This window comes from Olea europaea, unplaced genomic scaffold (genome assembly GCF_002742605.1).
Source record: "Olea europaea var. sylvestris unplaced genomic scaffold, O_europaea_v1 scaffold269, whole genome shotgun sequence".
NCBI classification, from domain to species: Eukaryota; Viridiplantae; Streptophyta; class Magnoliopsida; order Lamiales; family Oleaceae; genus Olea; species Olea europaea.
In genome coordinates this window covers 124,439-135,277 of record NW_019245290.1, presented here as the reverse complement: position 1 = coordinate 135,277, position 10,839 = coordinate 124,439, and positions in this window count along the sequence as shown.

Below are 10,839 nucleotides of genomic sequence, written 5' to 3'. Positions count from 1 at the left end.
ATTCAATGTCCCAAACTAGGACCCCGGAGCAACAATTGACATTAACTTGGGAACAATTCAAAGAGGAAGTGATGGACAAGTATTTTCCTCAATTTCGAAGAGATTTCAAGGAGAGCAAAAGTTCAAGTAGTACATGTCCCTGATTCACATGGAAATTAAAAGGACTCAAAGGCACCTAGTTCACATGGAAATTAAAAAGACTCAAAGGTTCGAGCAAGGGTTAAATCTAGACCTAAGCATGATTCTTATGTCACATCGTTTCACATCATACCAACTTATGTAGATGCTGGAAAGAGATCATGTCTTTCGGTATTAGAAACTAATACAGAGCAACACAATTATTTGTACAACCAGCAAGATAAAAAGGCAAATTGGAAAAAAAAAGTGGAACGGTCAAGACAAATGGCAAAATAAGAAAACTAATATCGAATCTAGTGCCATAAGGTCATAGTAGCTGTAGTAACATCGTGCCCTAAGTGTGGTAAACCTCATCGTGGTGAATGCCTGTTTAGGAAGAATGCCTATTTTCAGTGTGGTAAGTCAAAACATATTGCTAAGGATTGTCCTATATTTACTCAGAAGAAGGATGATAACAGTTATCAGAACAAAAAGAGGAAAGCAAGAGTTTTTACACTGACTCATGAGGATGTAGAGGAGAACTCAAATGTAATAGCAAGTATTTTATTAATATCTACTACACCTACTTATGTAGTGTTTGATTAGGGAGCTACTCATTCTTTTGTTGATAACGTCTTTCATTACTAAATCTAGTATTACTTGTGATAAATCAAAGAGTACACTAGAAGTTAGCATCCCCTCAAGCAGAAAATTAAATATGGATCAGTTAGCTAGGTCGGTGAATCTTGAAATTGAGGGAAAAACAAATGAAGCTAATTTGTATCTGATGAAGATGAAAGAATTTGATGTGACTTTAAGCATGGACTGATTGGGATGTAATTATACAATCATTCATTGTAGACAAAGGAAAGTGTTCTTTCAGAAACTAGGAGAAGATCAATTTTCTTTCCTCGGAATGAAGTCCAAACCCCATCTCCAACTAGTATCGACTTTGCAATTTGAGAAAATGTTGAGATGCATATTAAGGATTTCTAGCTAACATCTCAGGAGAAAAATAGGCGATGATAAAGATTGAGGACGTATCAGTAGTACAAAAATTTATACGTAGTTTCAGAAGATCTACTGGTACTCCACCAAATAGATAGGTGGAGTTCACAATAGATTTGATTCTCTAAATAGCAACAGTATCTAAAACTCCATATAGAATGGCTCCAAAGGAAATTCAGGAGTTGAAAATTCAATTATAAAAATTGTTAGACAATGAATTTATTCGATCAAATGTATCTCCATAGGGCGCACAAGCATTGTTCATAAAGAAGAAAGATGGAAGTATGAGGATGGATAGACTATCGAGGGCTGAACCATTTGACCATCAAGAATAAATATCCCCTCCCATGAATCGAGAATTTGTTTGATCAATTGAAAGGGGCTATGGTATTTTTCAATATCGTTTACCATTTGGATCATCAACTGAAGGTTAAGGTAAGTTATACCGAAGACAACTTTTAGAACTCGTTATGGACATTACGAGTTGGATCCAGGAAAAGTGTGAATTTTGGCTTGAACGAGTTAGATTCCTGGGTCATATACTACTAAAGGAATTTCAATAAATCCAATAAAAGTGGAAGCGGTAATAAATTCGAATACACCAACTAATGCTGGTGATGTTCAAAGTTTTCTAGGATTGGCCAGGTACTATTGAAGATTTATCGAAAGTTTTTTCAAAATAGCTGGACCAATGATACAATTGAAAAGGAAATGAGTAAAGTTTCGATGGACATATAAATGTGAACAATGTTTTTAGGAGCTAAAGCAAAGATTGATTACAGCAAGGTTACTCAATGTTTCAGAAGAGTTTGTATTATATAGCGATGCATCCAAACAAGGTTTGTGATGTGTACTGATACAGGATGAAAAAAGTGCTTGCTTATGCATCAAGGCAATTGAAGCAACATGAGCAAAATTACCCGACGCGTGATCTAGAACTTCTAATGATAGTTCATACATTAAATCACAAATCATAAGAGCCTCAAATATTTCTTCCTACAAAATGAATTGAATATGAGACAGAGACGATGGTTGGAGCTAGTAAAGATTATGATCTTACTATTCATTACCATCTGGGTAAGACTAATGTTGTTGTCGATACTCTACGTAGAAAGTCAATGGGACAGTTGACGTCATTTACCTACTACTCTGATGGAGTCGATCAAAGATTTGGAGAGTTTGCGATTTTTATTAGTTTCGTGTATCCAAAATAAAGTTTTTTTTTCTTTCGACCATATTCGATTGTTAATACAGTATATAAGGACTGCTACAACAAATAGTATTCTTCAACTTCACCTAAATGGGGGCACGAGCTCGTGGTCTTACTTTAATTTAACATGTTAACAAAAGTACAAAATCTTAAGATATGTAGAGTTACAAATGTTTCTAATGTTATCTTTAAAGTAGGATTCAAAGAAGTCTTCTATGATTGAGTAATTGATTGGATGATGGATAAGTGTAAATATTATGTTTATCTTGATCATCAAAAGTGACTTGTAAGAGTAATTTTATGAACGAGATACTTAACTTTATATGTTTTTTTATTATTTTCAAAGAATACTGTAAATTGGACGAGAATAGATGAAAATGAGCAATAATGGATCAAAAGGAGTAAGTTTGACATATTTTGAAGGTTGAGGACCAAGAGGTCACGTTTAGAAGTTGAAGGACCTTAATTATAATATTTAAGGACTTAAATCTAAATTAAAAAGAGGAAATGGAGATCAAATTGCACAAGGAAAGATTAAATTTCAACAAATTGAGATTGGACCACTTATGACGAATAGATTGAACGATGTCATATTTTTGACTTTTGGTAGAGCAATATCCAATATCACTAAAGCATGACGGTCCTCATATAAAGTACTATGATGTTCTTAAGTCGATTCAATCAATTCCACTATCGAATGTTAGAGACTAACTATTTTCCACTTGATAGTTTTTCATGTGAAATCTCTATAGCATCTCCAATATTTTGTTTTCTTAAAATATCTTCACGTTCATTTAAATATCACTATATTTTAACTTGACTTGTATATCATAATCACAATTTCTTGTGATTAACAAGTTACAAAGACTTGAATATACAAACTCTATAAATTTAATTTGTTATAATAATAAGTCAATTAAAATAATAGACACACTACAAGTAAAATTGTATAAATCAAAATAAAATATTTATATCCTAAAGTCATTTGGATCTGAGGCATATCACTTAGCCCTCGTTTGAGCCCCATTATTTTTCATTACATTAAATTAAAATTTTTTCTCTCCTACTTTTAAACATACAATCTTCAATAAAATAATATTACACGTAAATCAAAAACTTTTTAACCACTCATTTTTCAAAAAAATACTATTCATCTCATTATAATCTACAAATAATGGGGCTCAAACGGCCCCGTATTGTATCTGAGCCATCACAAAAGATAGAAAAATTTTAGTGACTATAGGTTGGCTTTGAATAGAGACATGAGGAATATTAAACAACTTGAGTTTACATCATGTGGAAACCTATGAAGGTTGAATAAAAGATAAATATGCTAAAAAACGGAAACCTATGGAGAATAGCTATGAAAGAGGAAATGAATTTACTCATATAAAATTTAAACATGCATCTTAGTTCTTAGACCTGAAAAAAATGTTACTGTTCATTCGTGTTGTTCATGTTTACAAATTTATTTATTTTTTTAGATTTTTTATTTGTTTCAAAAAAAAAAAAACATTGTTGCTCTCCAATATTACACCAAATATATACCCAACCATTATTATTCTTTCCATATCAAATACAATCCATTCACATATACACCTTAACACTAGTGGGTCCACGAAAACCCAACTTAAACAAGCCCAGTAGCCCATTCAACATTCAAAAGTGAAAATTACACCAAGATGATAATTCAAAAATCAGATAATAAGTTTATTTAATCCTATATCAGGCGTTAATTTAACTATTAATATTAGTAATAATTTTATAAAATCTATCCAATCTTATCCCAATCCAATTAAATCCCAAACCTTAAAATTCATTTCTCTCCATTTTTTCACCTCTCACTCTCTCCACATAACTCGCAACTCTGGCATCGTCGCACCCACAGTCGCAGACCGTTACTGAGCTCACAATGACGATCTCTATCCCTACCCCACTCGACAGCCTCTACCTTGACCTCCCCCATTATAGGGTACCCATTCCATATGGTTCTTCATGGCACGCCTACCTTGGCCAATCTTTACAGCACAATAGCGATGCTCCTTCGTGTTAGGCATCACCACTTCGTGTACCACGAAGTAACGTTCCTTTTTGTATGTCAACGTTGTAAGCAATGATGGCTCTCCTTCGTGTTAGGGTTTTTGTTGTATCATGCATGACTATCATTAGTGAGTAGTGATGCGAATCTTTTTTTTCTCTTTTGTGCGTAGTAACACAGTTATGTTCTTTTTTATCTGAGTTTGATTTCTCCAAAATGGATGATATGGAGCCGTGGCAAATGTCGGAGGGAGCTTATGGAGGTAGAGGCGATAGTAGATGCTATAAAAAGCTTGCATTAAGAAGTGGAGACTGACTGGCAACGTGGAGCTCCGACGAGAATGAAGCAGCAATGTCAACGGTGGACGAATCTAGATCGGAGAGTCATTCACGAAGATAAGAAGTGCAAATGCCATTGATCGTCAATTCATCGAATTTGAGCTTGAGTTAGGCTATCTACTCCGCTTCAGGATTCGGGTATGTTTGAGAGTCCTTTGGAGATGTGGTTTTTATTGACTGTGGATGTGATAGTGGCGATTGTGTTGATGGTAGTGTTGGTTGTTGTGATGGTGGCGAAGGTGATGGGGTGGGATGAAGTGTGTGTTTGTGTGTGTGTGTGTGTGTGACCAACTATTTAAGTATTTATGACAAACTCTATGGTTAACCATCCGTGATTAAAAAATTTGATAATTTGTGACAAAAAAATATTTTTTCACCAACTATTTGGTTACAAATTTGAAATTTATAACAAGGTGAGGAAGTGGTCGAGGTGACAGTGGCAGTGATAATAGTATTTGGTTGTAATGGTATGCGGCCAACTATTTGGCTTACCTGTGACCAACTATTTAACTGTGAATTTAAAATTCGATAATTTATGACTATAAAATAAATTGTGACTTATATATATATAAAAACTCGTGACCTATGACCTATAAATTTTTTGATTTGTTATCTCAAAATAATCTCTGGCCAATTAATTTGATAATATGTGACAAATAAATATGTTGTGACCTATAATTCTGTACCTATTATCATTAATTGAATAATTCATTATATTTAATTAATGAAATATTTTTAATTAATAAATAAATACTTGATTTTGCATTTTTAAACTTAAGGCTTGAAAATTAATTTGATGATCCTTATTACCTAATTTATATTTTTTCCCATTCAAAAAACCCAAATATATAAATTACCCATAACCAAGCTGAACAACCGATCCATTTAAACCTAATATACCTTGAACCCTAGACTATTTACCCAAACCCTCTACCACAACTTACAGTACCAATATATCGGCCCAACAGTAAACCAAACTCTCCACAACATCTCTTCCTTCTCCTTAACCCAACCTTTAGCCCGATGGCCCAAAGTTTGGGGAAAAAATCATATTTAATGTAGTTATAATACACAATTTCAAAATCAAAAAAATAATTTTAAAGTTTCAAAATCAGATCTTAATTAAGATTATTAATTAAATAATTAATTCAAAATTTTTATTAATTAAACATATTAAGGTCGCAATATTGTACCCCTTATAATCACAGTTACCTATTAGTTACAATTACATATGCTACAGTCACAAATCACAAATTAAATAAGCCACTGCTTATTTATTGATTACAATTATCAAATTAATTGGTCACGTATCATATCTTGATCACAAATCACAAATTTTATATATTACAATTTCTTTATTGGTTACAATTTATCAAAATAATAGGTCAGTATTATTTTTCTCAATCATAAATCACAAATTTTATAGGTTATCATAGCTTATTTCACGATCACAAATTATAAAATTAATTGATCGCAACTTAATATATCTTTACTATATAAAAAGAGGAATGTAAAGTTACTGTAGAAATCAACAGTGACTTAACCATTCTTATATAGATATATATTTTATTATTCAGTAAGGAAAGACAGTCTAACCTTACTGCAACACGCAACTTTCCATACCTCCCACCAAATCTCATCTCTTCACTTTGTGCTCAACCACTCTTATATAGATATATTTATAATAGGAATATAAGAAAAAAATTACTTTTATGTACAAAAAAAAGATTTTAAAAATAAAGATATCTATTGATAATATAAGACGAAAAATATTTTACAAAAAGTTACTTGTAAGTAAAAAATTTGAAGAGAAAAGAATTAAAAAGAATTTTAAATTGAAAAAAATTATTTATAACGTAAAACTACACAGCAAAAAAAATAAAAAATAAAAAAAAAATCTCAAATCTCTCTGTGTATGGAGACACTGTCTTCGTGCATGGAGATATATATATATATATATAAATTAATTTTTTTCAGTTTAAAATTCCTTTTAACTCTTTTCTCTTCAAAATAAAATTTAATTTTTCAATTTTAACTAAATAATATTTATATATTTTTTATTTAATTTTTGCAACTTTCTTTTATTTTGTTTTTATTATATTTTTTTGAAAATTGTTTTGAAATTTCTTTTTTTTTCGTATTATAAATATTTTTTACGATTTAAAATTCTACTTAATTCTTTTCGTTTAAAACACAATTTTTTTTTTTTTGCATTTAACCCTAATTTCAATCTTCTCTGCGTTGCTATGATACTGATTTCTTTCGACCTTTAATCTTAATTTCAATCTCCATCTCTCGATTGTTCCAAAAATACCCAACAACTTCACACACAATTGAGATGATTACTTGTATACCCAATCTTTAAACCTTCAATTTCTCCTGCATACATTTTACTGCTAAATCTTGATTTTTGTTTTTTTTTTTTTGCAAGATTTAACAAGTCGCTCCCAAAATACCGTGAAAACTCAAAAGAAATTGGAGTTTAGGTATGTTCCTTTGTATTTTTGTCGTGAATCTTCCAGTTTTTTCTTTTTTTTCAAGAATTTAACAAATTGTTACCAAAATACCACAAAATTTCATCAGAAGTTGGGCTTTGGGGACCTCAAGTTTGTTCATTTATGATTTTTTTTTTATTTTTTATTCTTTTTGTTTAATTGTGTTCATGTCCACTCTGAAATTTTCATTCTTTCCTTTTAACTTTGTTTGGACTTTTGTGAAAGTTGTAGATAGAAGAAAGAGGATTAACGCACAAATTAAAGATTATCGACTTCAGGTACGTTGATTTCATTTTTGCTTTGTTTGAGGATGATTTTTCTTTTACAAATAAATCATTTGTACTGTACATTATTCATAATTTTAGCTTCTGATTTTTTATTTATTATTTGTTTTTATGCTTGAACAATTGTACTTTAGGTGATTACGTGTATAGTGTTTTATTGCAGTTAAGGAAATATTTGGTATTGGCAGATTTGTAGTTGAACTAATAGTTAAGATGTAGGCAATTCAGATCTTTCATGTGATTGAAAGGATTACTCATATTATAAGCATGTTTGAAAAGTTTGAGATCAGTTTCATTGCAACGAATTTCTGTACTATTGTAAAAAATTTGTAGCTCAAAGAGAGGTTTCTTATTTCGAATGTTAGGTGGTATCATAATGTAGCTCACTAAATATAAAATATTTTAGCAAATTCTCATTCTTCAGCTATATATTTCATGTGAAGAGAAGGACTACAAATGAAACGGTTATGGAAAATGGTCATTGTTCAATAAAAATGGAAAGTGTTTATATTGGGAATAGAAGAAAGCTTGGAAAACACATTCAGTTGATGAAATTTTATAGTGAGTGACAGCTAAAAAGAAACCCCATTGGAGACTGAGGCCCTAACCCTTTCTTACAAGATTCGTTCCAAGAAACTAAAACTATAACCGTCCGGTGAGGTCTCTGTATATTTGCTGTCTCTTTAGTTCTTGATGCGTAAGATTCTCATTTTTTTTTTGTATATTTAATACTCTGTCTGTGGTGCCGATGCATGATTTTTGTTGTCTTTTGGGGTGTGATAATAGGTGGGTTATGTGAAAATATTACAACTACAGTGCCAGCAGAGTGGCCCTCCACCATGTCATTTCTTCATCCTCTGCCTCTTGTTATAGTTTATAGAGGTCAGGTTAGATCTCTTATTACATTTTACAGAGTTTAGATTAGAATTTGTGCATTTAGTAGCTATTGTAATTTTATGAGTTTATTAATTTACTGCTAATGTTTCTCGAAGCGATTTCGTTGTGCAATTAATTGGCAATATTGTGTAACATGTAGTTTTATTAATATGTTCTACTGTTGATTTCTCTTTAAATGATGGAGTAGAATAGAGCTAGAATGTAAATATCAATATGAATTAGGAAAACATCTGGACTAAGTGTGTTGTAGAATAAGGAGAAATGCAAAAAGATTTAGATACTTAAGGAAAAACTAATAAGTTTAATTAGGAGTTGGAGAAATAATAGTCGTTCGGCAACTTATCTGGGGTATAACATCCCGAAAATTTTAGAATAAAAACATATTTGTTTTATATGTTATATTTCAAAAGTTGAGGGACTAAGATATAATATATTTTAAATTCTTATATTTTGAGTCAAATAATTAAATTTGATAGAGTAAGTAAAAGTATATCGATACTGGGCTCATTGGGTAGCTTGTAATTAATTATGCATTTTAGATTTGAGAAAAAAGTTAATTTGAATAAGTTATAGCCAAAATTTTATAATTCTAAAGTTTTAAGCATTATTGTTAATGAAATTGGTAAGTAATATTATTTTAAATAATATGTATAGCCACGTGTGCTTTAGATTAAGGGTTAATTCGCTTAGTTTCCCTTATTTTTAAGATAATTAGCAAATTAAGATTATAATATTTTATTATATAATCACGTTAATCTTTATTTGCAAAACATGGAATAATGTCTAATTCTGTTTTCCAATTGAAATCTATTATAACAAAGTTAGTTTTCTTGATTAGCAAAAGGTTGTGTCTTTTAAGATAATTAGGAAAAGAATATAATATTTTAGTTATATAATGTTGATTATCTTTAATTTGAAAAATGATTTAACCACATCCAATTCTGTTATCCCATCCACTATAACAAAATCGTTTTTGGCTATTGATGTACACGTGCATCCTATCAAATCTGTTTAAGCTCACAGTAATCAAAATGTGTCCCTTTTTGTTTTGGCATGTGAATTGGTTGGATTTTCATAAACCGTGATCTTGTATATAATATATGAAATGAGATTATAATTTTTTAAATTCAAATAAATTTGTTATAGAATTATTTTATGTGCGATTGACTCACCTTTAAGTTGAGAATATATCTAATCCAATCTTAATCAAATTTTTTGGTTTAAATCACAAAAGGATATCTGTAACAAATTTTGTTTATATAGCATGTGGATAAATATGGTTAGTATTTTAAAGAAATCGTATATGGATAGAGTGATCAATATTTGAAATTTAAAATCCAAGCAAATTATCCTAATCCTTATCAACTACCTTATGTTTGCCTATAAATACTAAAACCATACACATGTTTTTGCCATCAACCCCATTCCTTTATTTTGATTTCATTCTTTAAGTTCAGCAGAAATCCCATATTCATATTCTACCAAAATTATAATTCTCTTGCCTCTTTATTTTCATCTATTACATGCCCATACAAGGCAACAATTCGTAAGCAGGAAATAAAAAAAAACAATTGGAATGTGACTCTTGGTTTTCTTTCAACATTTATTTGATAAGATAGGATACTATGTGCAAGTTGTTCCTTTCTTTCAATATTATAATTTTTGACGTGATTATTTCATGAAATGCTAATTGACCTGCGGGTCACTATGAAATGAAATGTGAGATCTCCTTCGGGTCTTCTAAAATATGTTAAAGTATTCGATTGATCACCGATTGCTCTTGATGAAATGATGGTATGGAATGTTGTAAATTCATATTTTAAAAGTTATCATATTGTTTTGGACACACTATCCTACTCAGTATAAATTACTCACTCCTTCTATCTTAGCATTTCAGGTCAGATTGGTCAACGTGGATGGTGGTCGAGTGGTGCGCAGGTTGCCAAGTAATAGACATTTTTTTAGGAATCCATAATAAATTTGTTAGAACATTTTATGTTTCTCTTTAATTCCATTCATGACACTATGTTTATTTAATTCAGTATTTGAGTTTCAATAAATTAAGGTCTTAAGTTTTAAATTTTATTTCAGCTTGATGTATGATGATGGAATGATATCGGTAACTCCTCAAATTTAAGTCGGTAAAATTTGGGGCGTTACATGGGGGGTGTGTGCGTGCGCGCTTGTGAAGTAAAATATTTTTGTCGAACAATAATGGCATGTTGGATGTTATTTTGGTGACCTTAAATATGTTCCTTTGTAATTTTTGTTATGTATTTTTGTTCAGTTCTGTTGATGTCTACTTTCAACTTTTAATTTTTTCCTTCTATCTTTGTTTGTAACTTTGTGAAAGTTGTAGAATATAACAAAAGATTAACATAGAAATTGAAGAGTATCGATCTCAACTAGGTAGATTCAATATTTGCTTTCGTTGAGGGTCATTTTTGTCTTT